This window comes from Dendrobates tinctorius, unplaced genomic scaffold (genome assembly GCF_039654945.1).
Source record: "Dendrobates tinctorius isolate UK_male_01 unplaced genomic scaffold, ASM3965494v1 ptg000102l, whole genome shotgun sequence".
In the NCBI taxonomy this organism is placed as follows: Eukaryota; Metazoa; Chordata; class Amphibia; order Anura; family Dendrobatidae; genus Dendrobates; species Dendrobates tinctorius.
In genome coordinates, this window is record NW_027361770.1 from 2,763,548 (window position 1) to 2,783,835 (window position 20,288).

The following is a 20,288-nucleotide window of genomic DNA, read 5'->3' on the forward strand; positions in this document are numbered from 1 at the left end:
CATTTGCTCTTGCAGCTTCTGCTACCCATCCGGGTTCCAGCACCATCAGCTGGTTCTCGGCAGTGCCTTTGGCCTAGGTGCCTCCTTCTTGGTATCCGAGTTCCAGAAACGTCTGCTGGTCCTTGGTAGTGCTTTGGAGCACAGGTACCTCCTGCTTAGTAACCGTGTTCCAGCACCGTCAGCTGGTCCACGGTTGTGCCATTGGCTCTTGTTCCTTCTGCTGCCCCTCCGGGTTCCAGCACCATCAGCTGGTCCTTGCTAGTTCCATTTGCTATTGTTCCTTCTGCTACCCATCCGGGTTCCAGTACCGTCAGCTAGTTCTCGGCAGTCCCTCAGCCTTCTTGTGCCTTCTGCTACTTTTCCAAGTTCAAGGTTGTGGAATTGTTTTTCGATTCTCACTCTGGATCTCCCTGACGATGACCCTGAAGATGACGACCCTGAAGACCACACCGAAGAAGACCAAAAAGATGACCCTCAAGAAGATGACCAAGAGGACAAAGAACATGAAGACAACCACCAAGATGCAGAACAACAAGAGACAGAAGAGCAAGAAGCAGAAAAACCAAAAACAGAAGAACATTAAGCATAAGACTAAAAATAAGAGTAAATGATAGTGTCTAAATTATAAGCAGAAGAAGACTAAGCAGTGTATGGGGGTGAGTCCGTTCCTCTTCGTGATGCCCCTGGAAAATGCCTGCTACTGCAGGCCAAACTGAACGTGGACAAATCCTGTTGTAAATCTTTTGTGACAGGCAGACCCGAAGGTGTAATCTTCATACTTTTATAGATAACGACTACAGGAATGCCTGTCAGAAATAAGAATATGATGAAGAAGAAGAATAGGAAGAAGATGAAGAAGTAGAATATGAAGAAGAATAATAGTTGAATAAGAAGAATATGAAGAATGTAAAAAAAGAATAATAGGAAGAAGGTGAAGAAGAAGAAGAAGAAGATGAATAAGGTGAAGAAGAAGTTGATGAAAAAGATGCTGCTGCTGAGGATGATGAAGGAGAAAGTGTGGGAGAAGTAAAAAAGAAGGTGAAGAGCATGGAAGTAGTGAAACATACATATCTGACAAAATATAAAAGAGGTTAACTTAGTCAATATCTTTGTAACTCCAAACGTCTTTAAAATAAAAAAATTATTCCTGCTATTCCATTTGATTGGGCTAAAGGTCTATGGCTTTAATGTCTCCTACACCTCCCACAATACATTCTACATTATTCTTAGTTGTTTTTCTTCATGTAGAATTAACCTACAAGGAAAGAAAGGGTTTTTTCAATTCCGATATTTCTGTTCCATTGACTTGAATGGGACTTCCGGGATCGGAATCGGCGATACCCGATATTTTTTTTAGATCGGCCGATCCAATCCGATCCGATATTTTTCAATATCGGGTGGTATCGCTCAACACTAGCCATGAGTCTTCTTGGGAATGTTGTAGCAAGTTTTTCACACCTGGATTTGGGGATCCTCTGCCATTCTTCCTTGCAGATCCTCTCCAGTTCTGTCAGGTTGGATGGTGAATGTTGGTGGACAGCCATTTTCAGGTCTCTCCAGAGATGCTCAATTGGGTTTAGGTCAGGTCTCTGGCTGGGCCAGTCAAGAATAGTCACAGAGTTGCTAGGAACCAACCCCTTTATTATTTTAGCTGTGCTCTTAGATTCATTGACTTGTTGGAAGGTGAACCTTCCACCAAGCCTGAGGTCCAGAGCACTCTGGAAGAGGTTTTCATCCAGGATATCTCTGTACTTGGCTGCATTCATGTTTCCTTCAATTGCAACCAGTCGTCCTGTCCCTGCAGCTGAAAAACACCCCCATAGCATGATGCTGCCACTACCATGTTTCACTGTTGGGATTGTATTCAGTCGGTGATGAGCAGTGCCTGGTTTTCTCCACACATACTGGTTAGATTTGTCACCAAAAAGTTCTATTTTCGCCTCATCAGTAGTGTTGAGCGATACCATCCGATACAGAGAAATATCGGATCGGATTGGATCGGCACGATACAAAAAAAGTATCGGGTATCGCCGATTTTGATACCGGAAATCCCATTCAAATCAATGGGACAGAAATATCGGAATGAAAAAAAACCCTTTCTTTACTTGCACATCCAGTGCGTGTCTGTGTGTGCGGGCGGGGTCTGTGTGGGCCTGCTGGGGGTCTGTACGGGCCTGCCGGGGGCTTGTGCTGGCTGCCGGGGGTCTGTACGGCCCTGCCGGGGGCATGTGCCGCCTGCCGGGGGTCTGTACGGGCCTGCCAGGGGCTTGTGCCGGCTGCCGGGGGTCTATACGGGTCTGCCGGGGGCTTGTGCCGGCTGCCGGGGGTCTGTGCGGGTCTACCGGGGGCTTGGGCCGGCTGCCGGGGGTCTGTACGGGCCTGCCGGGGGCTTGTGCCGGCTGCCGGGGGTCTGTACGAGCCTGCCGGGGGCTTGTGCTGGCTGCCGGGTGTCTGTACGAGCCTGCCGGGGGCTTGTGCCGGGGGTCTGTACGGGCCTGCCGGGTGCCTGTGCCGGCTGCCGGGGGTCTGTGCGGGCCTGCCGAGGGCTTGTGCCGGCTGCCGGGGGTCTGTGCGGGCCTGCTGGGGGTCTTGTGTGTGTGCACAAGTCCCATCGGGAGATGCCTGCTACAGTGACAGTGATTGACACATTAGCCAATGATGGGACAGTAGTAGTCCCATCATCCGGCTAATGTGTTGAATGTAAAAAAAAATATATATATATACATACTACATACATACTACATATATACTACATTCATACAACATACATACATTCTACATATATGCTACATTCATACAACATACATACATACTACATACTTACTACATACATGCAACATGCTACAGACGTACAACATACATACAACATACATACTACATTCATACTACATATATACAACATTCATGCAACATACATACATACTACATAGATATATACTACATTCATACAACATACATACTACATACATACTACATATAAAACCAACAATGTAGACCAGCTCACTCCTGTGAACCACCTCGAACCTCGGCTGACCTGGTTAACTCCGTTGTGCCCGGATCAGGATGTAGGAGTCCATCCATACAAATGTGAACAACGGCAAAGCAAAGTCCAGCAATAACGTGAGCACTCCAGGATGCTGTTAAAAATTTTTTTTTCCTTTTATTCATAAATCCATTAAAATAAAATAGAATGGTCCAAGCAGTTCAGAACAGCAATAACGCAGGAAAGTAGTGCAGATAGGACTAAGCGTTTCAGCGGTAAAACCCGCCTTCTTCACGGTCCAGAATCTCATACATACTACATATATACTACATTCATACAACATACATACATACTACATACTTACTACATACATACAACATACATACAACATGCTACATACATACAACATACATACAACATACATACTACATTCATACTACATATATACTACATTCATACAACATACATACATACATACTACATACATGCAACATACATACAACATGCTACAGACATACAACATACATACTACATTCATACTACATGTACACTACATTCATACAACATACATACATACATACTACATACATATATACTACATTCATACAACATACTACATGCTGCATACATACTACATGCATACTACATATATACTACATTCATACAACATACATACATACATACTACATATATACTACATTCATACAACATACAGTACATACATACATACATACTACATACTTTCTACATACATACAACATACATACAACATGCTACAGACATGCAACATACATACTACATATATACTACATTCATACAACATACATACATACCCACTACATAAATATATACTCCATTCATACAACATACATACATACTAAATACTACATACATACAACATGCTACAGACATACAACATACATACCACATACATACTACTTTTGGCATTGCTGTGTGAAAAAGTTCCCACACAGCTTTTGCCATAAAGTGAGACCAGGGACTATTTTTTTACAGTGGCGGAGGAATACAGTGTGGAAGGATACCTACTTCCCGTCATTGGATTCCTGGGGCCCCGTAGAGAGCGGTCGCATCAGCTGATGCTGCTGTTCTCCACTGGAAATCGGTGTGGGACACGTGGATTTCTGCAGATCAGGGAGTATATAGCTTGTTTGTTATTTTCATATTTTTTCATAGATGACACTGGCTTCGGGGAACAATATGACAAGTATTGGTGAGTATGTACTCTATGTTATATGTACTGTATGTCTATATGTATGTATTGTATGAATGTATGAATGTATTGTATGCATGTATGTATGTTGTATGTAGTATGTATGTTGTATGTCTGTAGCATGTTGTATGTATGTTGTATTATGCAGTATGCAGTATGTATGTTGTATGAATGTAGTATATACGAGGGGTGATCCAAAAGTAATGATAATCAATAATAAACACAATGAATGTAGTAAAAAAAATTTTTTATTTTTCTACATAGTCTCCTAACAAGTCTATACATTTAGTCCATCTCTTTTCTAAACTTAGAATTCCCTTCGAAAAAATTCTTGATCTTGACCCTCAAAAAACTCCCCAAGAGCGGTTATCACGTCACTATTGTCGTCGAATTTCTTGCCCCGGAGGTGTTCCTTGAGCCGAGGAAAGAGAAAGAAGTCACTGGGGGCTAGATCTGTCGAATAGGGGGGGTATTCCACCTGTTCGAAGCCCACTTCTTGAATGGTAGCCATGGCAACTGCAGCTTTGTAAGCCGGTGCGTTATCTTGGTGAAACAGCACTCCAGCCCGCAGTTTGCCACGCCTTTTCTCCTTGATAGCCTCCCGCAATCTTCTTATTTGTTCTGCGTAGTAGGAGCCCGTAATAGTGGCTCCCTTCTCCAAATAGGCCACCATAATAATTCCTTCAGCGTCCCAAAAAACGGACGCCATAACCTTCCCTGCTGAGCTTGACACTTTGAATTTCTTCGGCGTCGGTTCGTCGGCTCGTTTCCATGTCATAGATTGTTGTTTAGTTTTGGGATCAAAGTGATGGATCCAGGTCTCATCCATGGTCAAAAAACATGACAAAAAATTCTCCTTGTCTGCTTGGAACTTTTCGAGATTTGCTATTGAAATGTCAACTCGTTTCTTCTTTTGCTCGTCGGTTAACATTTTTGGCACCCAACGCGCGGAGACCTTTCTCATATGCAATTCTTTTGCAAGGATTCTTTGAATACTGCCATATGAGATCCCTGTGACCTCAGCTACATGACTGATAGTCACTCTTCGATCTGCCAACACAACTTCTTCAACTTTTTTCACGTTTTCTTCATTGAGGGACGTGGATGGGCGTCCTTCGCGATGTTCATCTTCCGTCGATGTTCTTCCCAGCTCAAATTCCTTGGCCCAGCGTGCATCTGTGGAATATGGAGGAGAAGAGTCCCCCAATGTTTCCACCAAGTCGCTGTGTATGTCTTTGGTAGACATTTTTTTCAAGCAGAGGTATTTGATGACAGCTCTGAGCTCGTTTTTTCCATTTTGATGTTCACTCCTTGGCAGTTCATATTCAAATGAATGTAGCTCCCGGCAATCGTGGCCTATTTAAGTGATTTTTTTTTTCCTGGACTAGTGGGTACCTAACAGAGAAGAAAACATTTTATTTTAATTTCTGTGTGCAATAGAAATAACTGATTATCATTACTTTTGGATCGCCCCTCGTATGTATGTATGTATGTATGTTGTATTGATGTAGTATATATGTAGTATGTATGTAGTATGTATGTATGTTTTATGAATGTAGTATATATGTAGTATGTATGTAGTATGTATGTAGTATATATGTAGTATGTATGTAGTATGTATGTAGTATGTACTGTATGTCTGTAGCATGTTGTATGTATGTAGTATGTATGCTGTATGAATATAGTATATATGTAGTATGTATGTATGTATGTTGTATGAATGTAGTGTATATGTAGTATGTATGTAGTATGAATGAAGCATATATGTAGTATGTATGTATGTATGTTGTATGAATGTAGCATATATGTAGTATGTATGTATGTTGTATGAATGTAGTGTATATGTAGTATGTACAGTATGTAGTATGAATGTAGTATATATGTAGTATGCATGCATGTATGTATTGTGATAAAACACTCCGGGATCGCCTTTGCTGGGGTCAAAGGTCACGTGCGTTCAGCATGAAACTCAGGCGCAGAGCTGGGATTCGTGTATAACTGACCCTGGTCAGGTTTATTAACGGTGAAAGCAATGCAAAAGGAAATAAAACATAAAACAAATCCTTGCCTATCCGGCACTAACTAAACAATGGACAACCTAACTACCAACTGGCGGGCTTCTCCCGTCCAGCCAAACCACAGTTGCAGTGGGCACTGCTTCCACTTACGTGTGTCTCTCACACAGACAGGCTCTCTGTGTTCCCAGGCTGAGCCACTCACACAACCACCTGGCATCCTTTTATATCCCCCTCTCATTATCCATTAGTAAGCAGGTGCGATACTGACCAGACTAGGCCACATAGGAAAGGAATCTGGGCGAGATATACCTGCCCTCATCCACTATTCCCACATGATTCTCACATATCCCCCCCCTCTGCTCAGACCACTCCGGTCGAGCAATGACACCCGCCAAACAGTGCACTCGGGACAGGGCATCTGCATTTCCCATCTGTACCCCTGGGCGGTGCTCCACCGTAAAAGTGTAGGCCTGCAGGGCAAGGAACCACCGGGTCACCCGGCTATTCCGTTCCTTGTTCAAGTGCATCCACTTGAGAGGGGCATGGTCCGTGATCAGCCTGAACTTTCGGCCCACCAGGTAATATTTGAGGGCCTCTAGAGCCCACTTAATGGCGAGGCACTCTTTTTCTACGACTGCATACCTTTGCTCATGTTTATTCAGCTTCCTGCTGAGATAGAGGACTGGGTGTTCCACTCCGTCCCTCACTTGTGAGAGTACGGCCCCGATACCGGTATCAGAGGCATCCATTTGTACCACAAACTCACTGCGGAAGTCCGGATTCACCAGTACGGGCTGAGAGCAAAGTGCCCGTTTTAGGCTATGGAAGGCTTCTTCAGCCGCTAAACTCCATTTAATCATGACAGAGTCTTTCCCTTTTGTAAGATCTGTCAGGGGGGTAGCGATGGCTGCAAAATTGGGTATGAACCGGCGATAATAGCCGGCGATCCCCAGGAAGGCTTGCACCTGCTTCTTGTTGACAGGTTGTGGCCAGTCCTGAACCACCTGAATCTTATCAACCTGGGGTTTAACAACACCCCTCCCAATTACATACCCCAAATACCGGGCTTCTAGCCCGATGTGACATTTCTTGGGGTTCGCGGTTAGACCTGCCTCCCACAGGTCGTCAATCACAGCTTGTACTTTCTGGAGATGAGTCTCCCAGTCCAAGCTGTAAATAACAATGTCGTCCAAATAGGCCGAAGCGTACTGCCTATGTGGCCTCAGGACTCGATCCATCAGTCTCTGGAAGGTCGCCGGTGCCCCGTGCAGTCCAAACGGCATATACACATACTGAAATAAACCTTCCGGCGTAGCAAATGCTGTCTTTTCTCTGGCAGCCTCCACCAGAGGGATCTGCCAATACCCCTTTGTTAGGTCTAGGGTCGTAATATACCGGGCTTTTCCTAACCGATCTATTAACTCGTCGACCCGGGGCATGGGGTAGGCATCAAATTTTGAGACCGCATTCAGCTTCCTGAAGTCATTGCAGAACCGGATGGTGCCGTCCGGTTTAGGAATTAGCACAATCGGGCTGGACCACGCACTGTGCGATTCCTCAATGACTCCTAACTCTAACATTGCCTTCACTTCTCGGGAAACGGCTTCACGGCGCGCTTCCGGGATTCGGTAGGGCTTTACGTGAACTGTGACACCAGGTTCCGTTACGATGTCATGTTTTATTAGCGTGGTCTGCCCGGGTTTTTCTGAGAAAAACTTTTGGTTGTGAAGTAGAAACTGCCTGACCTCAGTCTTTTGCCACTCCGAGAGAGTCTCTGCAACCCGTACCTCCGGTACGGTATGCGAGCAGACAGGACGGGCCAGCTCCGCTGACAAGGCAGACCGATCCTTCCAGGGCTTTATCAGATTTACATGATAAATCTGTTCAGGTTTCCGTTTACCTGCCTGGTATACTTTGTAGTTTACTTCACCAACTCTTTCCTTGATCTCAAAGGGGCCCTGCCACTTTGCCAGGAACTTACTGTCCACCGTGGGGACCAGGATCAACACCCTATCTCCGGGTGCAAACGTACAGATCTTGGCGCCCCTATCATAGATTCTTTTTTGGGCTCCTTGAGCCTGTATCATGTGTTCTTTGACGATAGGCATAACAGCCGCAATACGGTCCTGCATTTGTGTGATGTGATCTATCACTGTTTTAAACGGAGTGACCTGACCCTCCCAGGTTTCTTTTGCAACGTCTAACAGTCCGCGAGGACGTCGGGCGTACAATAACTCGAAAGGCGAGAATCCCGTGGAAGACTGGGGTACTTCCCTGATGGAAAAAAGCAAATACGGAAGTAAATAGTCCCAGTTCTTCCCATCCTTGTCTATCACCTTTCTCAGCATCTGCTTCAGAGTTTTATTGAATCGTTCAACCAACCCGTCTGTTTGAGGGTGATACACGGATGTGCGTAACGGTTCGATTTGTAACAATCGGCAGAGCTCCTTCATTATCCTGGACATAAAGGGGGTCCCCTGGTCTGTGAGTATCTGTTTTGGTATACCGACCCGACTAAACACATGCACCAGTTCCTTGGCAATCGTCTTGGTGGCCGTGTTACGCAAAGGGATGGCCTCCGGGTAACGAGTGGCATAATCCAAGATGACCAGGATATGTTGGTGTCCTCGTGTCGACCGTGGAAGGGGCCCCATTAAATCCATCCCAATCCTCTCAAACGGGACTTCAATAATAGGTAGGGGTACCAAAGGGCTACAGAACCGGGGCTTAGGTGCAGAGGCTTGGCAGTCAGGACAAGACTCACAATATACACGAATATCGTGATGCATGCCTGGCCAAACAAAACAGTGTAATATCCTTTCGGTGGTTTTCTGGACTCCCAGGTGACCTCCCATAACATGTCCGTGGGCCAGGTCCAGCACCTGCCGCCGGTAGGGTTTTGGCACGACTAATAGTTGCACCGTATCTTCCCCCTTTTTCTCTATCTGATAGAGTAAATCATTCTCCAGAACCATGTAAGGATATGCCAGCCTAGAGCCAGGTTCTACGGGTACCCCATTTATCACTTTTACATTCGTCCTAGCCTGAGAAAGGGTAGGATCCTTTATTTGCTCGCTTTGGAAGTCATCTTTCTGAACTTCTAAATCCGGCAAACGGGGAGGTGGACGGCTGTCAGCCTCCTCCTCTTCCCCGGTCTCCTCATTATCACCTGCCATGACTGAAAACGGGAACTGCAGGTCATTTCCCGCAGACTCTTCCCCCGAGTCTTCCGGGGAGACCTCTTCCAGAGGTTCGGGACCCACACGCTCCCTGGGAGAAGAATCATGTACACTATTACCCGAGGGCATCAACTGATTCTCCCACAATTGCCAGAAGTGGGGAAAATCCCGGCCCAGGATAACATCATGCAATAACGCCGGGACGAGTCCCACTTTATGTTGCACAGACCCATAGGAAGTAGTAATGCATATGACCGTGGTGAGGTACGAACAGGTGTCTCCATGCACACACGTTACAGAAAATTTGTCTGATGGTCCAGTCGGGGCTGACACCAGACTGGCCTTCACCAGAGTCACCACACTTCCCGAGTCTAACAATGCCACCACATTTTTGCCATCAACAGTTAAATCACACAAGTGTTTTTCCACATCCTTTTGACCGGCATTCACACTCACTACGCGTGCAACCATAGACATGCAGTTTTTAGAGTCTGTGACGTCGCACTGCATGGGTTCAGTAGTGACCTGACAGTTCGCAGCAATATGTCCCATCTCTTGGCAGCGGAAACACCTAACGGGCCCCTTGCTTAGACCATAGTTCGTTACTCTCGGCCTCGCAGTGCGGGCAGTCCCGTTTTCCTCCCTCACTGTCTTAGGGATTTTTCCATCTCCCCTACTCCCTGGAACAGTCTTACCGGTTCCACGTGGAGATGATGAAGAACGAGGTGGGGTAGCGTCGTCTCGGAGTCCTTCCGCCACGGAGTAACGTTCAACCAGATCCACCAGTTGATATGCCGTCGTAGGATTTCCATGGCTTACCCACTTCCTCAGGGCTGGCGGTAGAGCTCTCAGGTACTTGTCCATGACGACTCTCTGGATTATCTCTGGCGCTGTTAGCACCTCGGGTTGTAGCCACTTCTTCGTCACGTGGATCAGGTCGAACATCTGTGACCGCGGTGGTTTATCCGGCTGATAAGTCCATTGATGCACTCTCTGTGCACGGACAGCGGTCGTCACTCCCAGCCGGGCCAAGATCTCAGCTTTCAATTTGTCAAAGTCCTGCGCGGCTTCAGGCTCTAAGTCATAATAAGCCTTTTGGGCCTCACCGGAAAGAAACGGGGCAATCAGGCCGGCCCATCGTGCCTTCGGCCATTTTTCTCGCACGGCCGTCCGTTCAAACGTGGTCAGGTATGCCTCGACGTCATCTTCGGTCGTCATTTTCTGCCAGTACCGACTCACGTGAATCACTCTCGACTCGGCTTCCAGGTTAAGCTCAGGTAAGCTTGCCAAGCGCTGCGCCACCTGCTGGAGAAGCGAACGATCGGCAACTGTCATGTCCACCAACTCCTTCAGCTGGGCCATCATCACCCGATTAGCTTCTTGCTGGACGGCGGTGGACTGTACCAGCGCTTTCACCACGTCCTCCATGCTCATGCTTGCAACGTGATGCCCGCGTTCTCCACCACAATGTGATAAAACACTCCGGGATCGCCTTTGCTGGGGTCAAAGGTCACGTGCGTTCAGCATGAAACTCAGGCGCAGAGCTGGGATTCGTGTATAAGTGACCCTGGTCAGGTTTATTAATGGTGAAAGCAATGCAAAAGGAAATAAAACATAAAACAAATCCTTGTCTATCCGGCACTAACTAAACAATGGACAACCTAACTACCAACTGGCGGGCTTCTCCCGTCCAGCCAAACCACAGTTGCAGTGGGCACTGCTTCCACTTATGTGTGTCTCTCACACAGACAGGCTCTCTGTGTTCCCAGGCTGAGCCACTCACACAACCACCTGGCATCCTTTTATATCCCCCTCTCATTATCCATTAGTAAGCAGGTGCGATACTGACCAGACTAGGCCACATAGGAAAGGAATCTGGGCGAGATATACCTGCCCTCATCCACTATTCCCACATGATTCTCACAGTATGTTGTATGAATGTAGTATATATGTAGTTATGTAGTATGTATGTAGTAATTAACTTGGCAAAGACAAAGGAGCATTCCAAGGCCATCAGAGACAAGATCGTGGAGGGTCACAAGGCTGGCAAGGGGTACAAAACCCTTTCCAAGGAGTTGGGCCTACCTGTCTCCACTGTTGGGAGCATCATCCGGAAGTGGAAGGCTTATGGAACTACTGTTAGCCTTCCACGGCCTGGACAGCCTTTGAAAGTTTCCTCCCGTGCCGAGGCCAGGCTTGTCCGAAGAGTCAAGGCTAACCCAAGGACAACAAGGAAGGAGCTCCGGGAAGATCTCATGGCAGTGGGGACATTGGTTTCAGTCAATACCATAAGTAACGTACTCCACTGCAATGGTCTCCGTTCCAGACGAGCCCGTAAGGTACCTTTACTTTCAAAGCGTCATGTCAAGGCTCGTCTACAGTTTGCTCATGATCACTTGGAGGACTCTGAGACAGACTGGTTCAAGGTTCTCTGGTCTGATGAGACCAAGATCGAGATCTTTGGTGCCAACCACACACGTGACGTTTGGAGACTGGATGGCACTGCATACGACCCCAAGAATACCATCCCTACAGTCAAGCATGGTGGTGGCAGCATCATGCTGTGGGGCTGTTTCTCAGCCAAGGGGCCTGGCCATCTGGTCCGCATCCATGGGAAGATGGATAGCACGGCCTACCTGGAGATTTTGGCCAAGAACCTCCGCTCCTCCATCAAGGATCTTAAGATGGGTCGTCATTTCATCTTTCAACAAGACAACGACCCAAAGCACACAGCCAAGAAAATCAAGGCCTGGTTCAAGAGGCAAAAAATCAAGGTGTTGGAGTGGCCTAGTCAGTCTCCTGACCTTAACCCAATTGAAAACTTGTGGAAGGAGCTAAAGATTAAAGTCCACATGAGACACCCAAAGAACCTAGATAACTTGGAGAAGATCTGCATGGAGGAGTGGGCCAAGATAACTCCAGAGACCTGTGCCGGCCTGATCAGGTCTTATAAAAGACGATTATTAGCTGTAATTGCAAACAAGGGTTATTCCACAAAATATTAAACCTAGGGGTTGAATAATAATTGACCCACACTTGTATGTTTAAAATTTATTAAAATTTAACTGAGCAACATAACTTTTTGGTTTGTAAGATTTATGCATCTGTTAATAAATCCTGCTCTTGTGTGAAGTTTGAAGGCTCTAACTTATTTGCATCTTATCAAACCTGCTAAATCTGCAGGGGGTTGAATACTACTTGTAGGCACTGTATGTAGTATGTATGTATGTATGTTGTATGAATGTAGTGTATATGTAGTATGTACATAGTATGAATGTAGTATATATGTAGTATGTATGTAATATGCAGTATGTATGTTGTATGAATGTAGTATGTAGTATGAATGTAGTATGTACTGTATGTCTGTAGCATGTTGTATGTATGTAGTATGTATGTAGTATGTATGTAGTATGAATGTAGTATATATGTAGTATGTATGTATGTAGTATGAATGTAGTATGTACTGTATGTCTGTAGCATGTATGTAGTATGTATGTAGTATGTATGTAGTTTGAATGTAGTATATATGTAGTATGTATGTAGTATATATATATATATATATATTTTTTTTTTTTGTTTTACATTCAACACATTAGCCGGATGATGGGACTACTACTGTCCCATCATTGGCTAATGTGTCAATCACTGTCATTGTAGCAGGCATCCCCCGATGGGACTTGTAGTCCCATCGGACGATGCCTGCACACACACAAGACCCCCGGCAGGCCCGCACAGACCCCCGGCAGCCGGCACAAGCCCCCGGCAGGCCCGTACAGACCCCTGGCAGCCGGCACAAGCCCCCGGCAGGCCCATACAGGCCCTCCGCAGTCGGTACAGGCCCCCCGCAGTCGGCACAGACTGCTCATCATGATGCGCACAGACCGCGCATCATGATGACATCGTTTCAGCAGCCAATCACAGCCACAACAGTGGCTCATTGCATTATGGGGACTTCCGATTCCGGTATCCGATATTGAAAAAATATCGGTACTCTTTATCGGAATTTCGATACAGCGAATATCGGCCAATACCCGATATTTGCAGTATCGGAATGCTCAACACTACTCATCAGACAATAGAATCTTATTTCTCATAGTCTGGGAGTCATTCATGTGTTTTTTAGCAAACCATGCGGGCTTTCATATGTCTTTAACTGAGGAGTGGCTTACGTCTGGCCATTCTGCCACGAAAGCCTGACTGGTCGAAGGCTGCAGTGATAATTGACTTTGTTGAACTTTTTCCCATCTCCCTACTGCATCTGTGGAGCTCAGCCACAGTGGTCTTGGGGTTCTTCTTTACCTCTTTCACCAAGGCTCTTCTCCCACGATTGCTCAGTTCGGCTGGATGGCCAGGTCTAGGAAAACTTCTGGTGGTTCCAAACTTCTTCCATTTTTCAGGAGAGGTCCGGTGCCTGCACACTGCAGGATTCTGCTCTGCCCTCAACGTGCATTAAATGCCGCTGTCAGAGTTTGACAGTGGCATTTAACTAGCTGATAGGTGCGGGTGGATGGCTATTCCACCCGTGCCTATTGCGGGCACGTTTGTAGTATACATTATCAAATGTCCCTGTGGATTACTTTATGTAGGTGAAACTACACAGCATATAAGGGATCGGATATCCAAGCACAAATCCACCATTCGGTGTAAAAAGTTGCTTCTTCTGATCCCTTATCATTTCATCACTGCTGGCCATTCAATTGCACAACTAAAATTTCAGGTTGTGGAACAAATCCATCCTTCACACAGGGGAGATAACCATATTAATTTGTTGAAAAGAAGAGAGGCCTACTGGATTTATGAGCTCAACACCCTGGCACCTAAGGGGTTAAACAAGGAGTATGATGTGCAGTTGTTCCTTTTATCATAATATTGCTATAATCTGATATGTGATCAAACTGTACTGTAATTATACTGTATCCCTGATAGTAATTGTACCTATCTTTATTACAGAACCAACAGCTTTGAATTGTTTGAATCACCTCCTCCTGAGCACTGAAAATCCACTGCCTTTATACTAACACTCTGGCACTTCCTGCTCCAACGCCGTGTTAGTAACCATAACAATAGACTCACTATACTGCATTCCTATGAAAACTGGCCCATCCAATAGTATGTATGAGCGCACCCTGGTAGGCGTGCCTTGTTCACGCCCCCCTCCCCATCATCTCCTAGAGCCTGGAGCGCATTGTGACATCGGTGGAGCGCACGCCGGTCCACTTCTGTTTGCGCACTTCCGCCAGGCCGCCATCTTGGCTAGGGTTATAAACAATGACGCTCCTCACAGTACAGCGCCACAGACTCGCGGCGGATACTGCGTTCACCTGCTTTACTGAACGCTCACTCAGCAACGGTAAGAGACTATGGGCACTTCCCTTAATGATTTTAGTATTTACATCTCAGCATGTAACCTTACTTTGCCGCATATTGTCATTCTCTTTTATAGAGAGACGGCCCTTGGTGCCTCCTCACATATTGGTATGTAGCCTTCTTAGCTCCTGGATTATATACACCTATCACTGATCCTTCCTGCTTATTACAAGCAGACTTATTTTCCCTTTACCCTAGGCCCAGCCACTAAGAGGTCACAGTACAACACTTTGGTATGTGTCTCTCTCTGTTTTTTATGCATCTTGAACTTCATTATTGTCTGGTTTCCTGATCTTTACCATATGCACCGTGCTGTAATGTGTCCGATGTCTCTGTACATTATTATATCATATTCTGAATTTTGGCTACCCAGACATTTTGTATATACTTATTTTTCACACTTATTTCTGTATGTAATTATACCACTTTTGTTACTTTTGATTCACAGTACATTGATGAAGGTCATAGACCAAAACGTCTGTATGTACAGTACTCCATTAAATTACTTGTCTGCATTGGAATTCACTTGTGTGTGCCAAGTCTTTATACATAGTATTGCGGGCACATGTCAGCTGTTCAAAACAGCTGACATGTACGAGCTTTGAAGTGGGCTCACCGCCGGAGCCCTCATCAAAGCAGGGGGATACTGCCATCGGACGTACTATACCGTCCAATGGCAGTAAGGGGTTAAACACAGCTGGTCTCCAATGAAGGAGTAGAACCATCTCAAGGAGGCTCACAAGGAAATGGACCGCATGTGACTTAAACATTAGTGTCTGAGCAAAGGGTCTGAATACATATGACCATGTAATATTTCAGTTTTTCTTTTTTAATAAATTTGCAAAAATTTCTATATTTCTGTTTTTTTTAGTTAAGATGGGGTGCAGAATGTACATTAATTAGAAAAAAATGAACTTTTTTGAACTTACCAAATGGCTGCAATGAAACAAAGAGTGAAAAATTTAAAGGGGTCTGAATACTTTCCATACCCACTGTATGTTACTGTCATACAATCAAAAGGTCACACACTCTCTGAAAGGCTATGGTTTCTTTTAGAGCATTCAACATCAAACTTATTAAAGATTTTAGCTTTAATATAAAAATATACAGTGCAGAAAATAAATATACAAAAAGGTAGCAATAAAATGACATACAAGTATGCAAAATAGTTATAAAATAAAAAGAAATAAATAACCGAAATGCCTAAATGTTTCCATCTACAGTTGTCTTCTGTTTTCCTTGAGGGAAGAATAAGCAAATTGTGGATCACATCAGCCCTTAGGCAGACCTCACATGTAAACACCATCTCTTTGTGACACCAAGTTTTAAGTTTTCTATTGTCCGGATCAAAGGCTCAAATTTCCAGGATGACCTTGATTGGCCCATTTAAAAGTTGCTGTATGTGGATGGATAATTGGCTATGTTGTGGCATTTCAAATATCCTGTGCACCCCCCCTTCACTTCTCTCTATCAATGGATAGGAAATATTCTTCCTTGTTACAAACTATTTGCTAGCTCTTTGAAGCTAAGGGTAAGGGTAGGAGCCAAGTTGTCATGTTTGACACTCCTCAGTATTTTCCTAGGAGACCTCACTTGGTTCTCAGTTCCTGCAATTAGAGCGGACAGATGTTATCTGCTTGTGTCTTAAGCCCCCCCCCCCCCGTCAAGTTTTGTGATGCAACAGCTATCTCACCAGCGAGATCGCTGTGTGTGACACTTTCCAGCTGTAGTGACCAGCAGATTCTCAGGATGCAGTGACGAGACATGAGACAGGGTATAACTTGTATAATCAACGTTTATAAATTGGAGCCCCTAGGGCTATGCTGAACAGGCAGACAGGGGTAAACACAAATCTGTCCTCGCAGGGACACAATAGAATAAACAATACTTTGCTAAGGAAACTGGGAGTACCCCGGCTAGTACGGGAGTAGAAAGCCAAAACGTGGCCAAACTATAGTACTTATGGTTATAGTGCACTTATCCTTCCTTGCGTCACTCGGGATCGCAGAAGCGGCCGCTTAGAGATCGTTGATGTGGCTGTCTTGATGCCTCAATATCCCGGGAAGATTTGGGCTCCACAGGCCCTGAAGAAACGATGGCGGTGGGGCACAACAGGCCCTGAAGAAACGATGGCGGTGGGGTGCGACAGGCCCTGAAGAAACGATGATGGTGGTGCGCAACAAGCCCTGAAGAAACGCTGCCGGTAGGGCACAGCAGGCCCTGAAGAAGAAATGTCGGTGGGTCGCAACAGGCCCTGAAGAAACGATGATGGTGGGGCGCAACAGGCCCTGAAGGAACGATGCCGGTGGGGCACAGCAGGCCCTGAAGAAACGATGTCGGTGGGGCGCAACAGGCCCTGAAGAAACAATGTAGGTGGGGTGCGGTAATGACGCAGTTCCCCAAATGACCAGTAGCTGTCCTCTGATAAGGGTCCCTCCACAGCCGGGAAATGGGCCTCTAATGTCACCTAGGACGAGGCGGTGTCCCATGAGGCCGGTGATGACAGGGTCACCGCGGTGGGAGAAGGCCGGGGGGCAGTGTCCAGGCCTCTGTGGCCATTTTACGTCTAGTCACAGCCGCGATCTGATGTAAGGGATCTGTCTCACAAAGGCGGGGGGCGGCGGGCGTGTCTCTCTGCGAACGGGGGCAGGAAGTGGCCTCCGGTAAAAGTCTCTCACATCTCTCTTGTCGGTGAGTGCGCAGTATTCTCCTCACAGGCTCCTGTCTGTGTCCCTCCAAGTCACCCGGCTTCCTGCCTCCTGTCACACTCTCTCCCAACTGCCACTTCAGCGCGCCCCCTGCTCCTTTTATCCTTGTCCCGCCCCCTTTTTCCCTGACAACTTCAGTCAAGTCTCTCCCTTTACTGTCCTCCCAGTATCGTTCCCTCAGGAACCCTGATGGCGGTCCCCTGGGTACCTGCCCGGTCACTGCCTGGGAGTCCTCCTCCCCACACAGCGACCGGCCCCCCTGCTGGTTATCGCTGATGGTCCTGGAATGGCCAGGACATTTTTTTGATCGGCGAGCAGGAGCTGGTAACTAAGGTAAACAGAGGGTTTCTAAGCGGCGTGCAGCGCTTAGAAACCCTCTGTTTACCTTAGTTACCAGCGCGCTGGTGCAGAGAGCAGGTAACCAAGGTACACATCGGGTTTCCAAGTGCTGCGCGCCGCTTAGAAACCCGATGTATACCTTGGTTACCTTGGTTACCAGCTCCCTGCACCAGCGCGCTGGTAACTAAGGTGAACAGTGGGTAACTAAGCGACGTGCGTCACTTGTTACCCTCATGTCGTTGGTGCTGATCGCTGGTGAAGCTGCCTGTTTGGCAGCTCACCAGCGATCATGTAGCGACACACCAGCGATCCTGACAAGGTCATATCGTTGTCGGGATCGCTGGTGCGTCGCTATGTGTGACGGGGCCCTTAGAGACAATCATGCTGACACAGCCTTACTAGTTACCTCACTAAAACTATAATATCTTTTATAATTCTATACTTCTTTCACACTTCCTCTACTGCTGTTACCTGCTGGTTATAGACTTTGTTGGATTCATTCACTTTGTTGTAGTTTGTGTTGGCTTCAGTAGTTTTGTGTGTGATTCCTTTATTCCTTAGGGAACTGCTACTCTAGCAGTCCTAGGAGCTGCTAAGGACATTCAGGGTAAACTGCAGTCAAGTGGGGCACCATTACATTATCTTACACTGCCAACCTCCGTGGTCAGGCAGGAACAGACCAGGGACAGAGAAGAGATTTTCCTACTCTGAACAGCGACCTGTCAGGTTCAGGTATTTGTCTTCCTAGTTTGTACATTACTTGTGTGAATGTGCTTTGGCATTATTATTACTATCCCACTCCATTTGCTGTGTGCAGAAAAGTCATAATGGACACTCTGAGCGCGCATTGTGGACTTTGTCTTTGGAAGTGGCAGACATCAAACAGCAACAACAGCTTGCATTTTCCACCACTCTGCAGTTTCTACTCCACCCTAATCAGTCATCTGAGCATAAGATAAAACTACTGGACTGTTTTGTCAAGGACAAAGAAAGGTTTTCATCTTTTTACATCATGTAAATTGTATTTTTGTCTCTGTCCTACCTCGTCTGGGGGGTCAATGTGTGGGTATTGTTTTGTAGTTGCTTCATGGAGATCCTCACACTTAGGCATTTTCTTTGTCTAAGGATTCTCCAGTGTTTTCCTCTCTTGATGTTTTCTCTCTGTTCTGGGACTCATTTGTGAAGACCCAGATAAAATTGCGGATGCTGAAACAATGATCCGTAGGTTGGTTCAGGCAAATTGTAAAGTGCAGTGGAGATCTCCTGAAATGACTCAGCTCTTCAAAGCCAATTCTGCCTGAGTCTCTCAAGTAAAATATGTGATATGATGGTTTTAAATTAAGATCTAAGGATACTGATCTTAATAGTTTGAAATTATCTGTACTGCATGTTACTGGCAGTTTTCTACAAGTTTCTTTGGTTACCAAATCTTGAGTACCTATGCATTTGTTGACTCAGATTGCACCTTAGGTCTCATTGACAGTGATTTTTCTATAGAGTGTGGGTACACAGTGTCAACTCTACATCATCCTATTCAAGTATCAGCAATTGAAAATTCTGCTCTTACCTAAAATCACATTACTTCCAAAGTTGAAAATATGTTCATGAGAGTTGGAGTGTTACATACAGAATCTATGTCTTGCATGGTCTTTCCTTCATTACCAGACAAAGTTGTGTTGAGTAAGCCCTGGTTGGTGAAACGAGGCTAAGTCTTGGGAGAATTTTTGTCTTTCCAATTGTTTGTCTAAATCCCTGGCATTCATAAAATCTTTTATTCCAGATTTTATTCATGATTTTGAGGATATGTTTTGTGAGACTAAAAATGAACTTCTTCCCCCAGGCAAAGGTCAAAGATTGTGCTACTGAATTTACCCCAAGGTCCTAATTTCTTAAATTCCAATTGTTTAATCTCTCTCTACCAGAAAGAGAGGCCTTTCAAAAGAGTCTCTCCAGTGGTCAAATTAGGCCTTCTACCTTACCAATTGCCATGTGGTTTTTCTTTGTTAAGAAAAAAGATGGAGGATTGCGTCCTTGTTTGGATTTTAAAGAGATTAATAAGGCACCTGCACGTAACTCATATCCATTACCTCTTATTTCTGATCTGTTTAGCGGCAGACAGGTGGTTTTCTAAACTGGATCAGAGAGGGGCATATAACCTTATATGTGTTCACCAAGGTGATAGTGGAAGACTGCCTTCAATACTCCCGAGGGTCACTTTGTGAATTGGTGATTCCATTCGACTTGACCAATGCTCCTGCTGTATTTCAAAACTTCATAAATGGTATTTTTTCTTCTTTGGTGGGTAGATTTCTGGTGATATACTTGGATGATATTTTGATCTACTCAGGTTCTCGTGAGAAGCATCGGAAGCTTGTTCGATGGTGCTTCAGGTTCTTTGTGACAATCATTTATTTGCCAAACTAGAGAAAATTGTGAATGTTTGTAGTATAGCAGATTCAGCTT

At 45.6% G+C, this 20,288-nt stretch overlaps 1 protein-coding gene and 1 long non-coding RNA gene across 2 annotated transcripts in view; one reads left to right on the plus strand and one right to left on the minus strand.

The window, feature by feature from the left end:
• LOC141099802 (sodium-dependent neutral amino acid transporter B(0)AT3-like) overlaps positions 1–20,288 on the minus strand; it is a 1,161,745-nt gene that overhangs the window by 499,910 nt on the left and 641,547 nt on the right. The gene's annotated exons all lie outside the window — the stretch shown is intronic.
• On the plus strand, positions 14,674–15,171 carry LOC141099709 (uncharacterized). Its single transcript, XR_012234506.1, has 3 exons — positions 14,674–14,761; positions 14,855–14,886; positions 14,977–15,171. It is a non-coding gene; the product is annotated as an uncharacterized lncRNA (long non-coding RNA).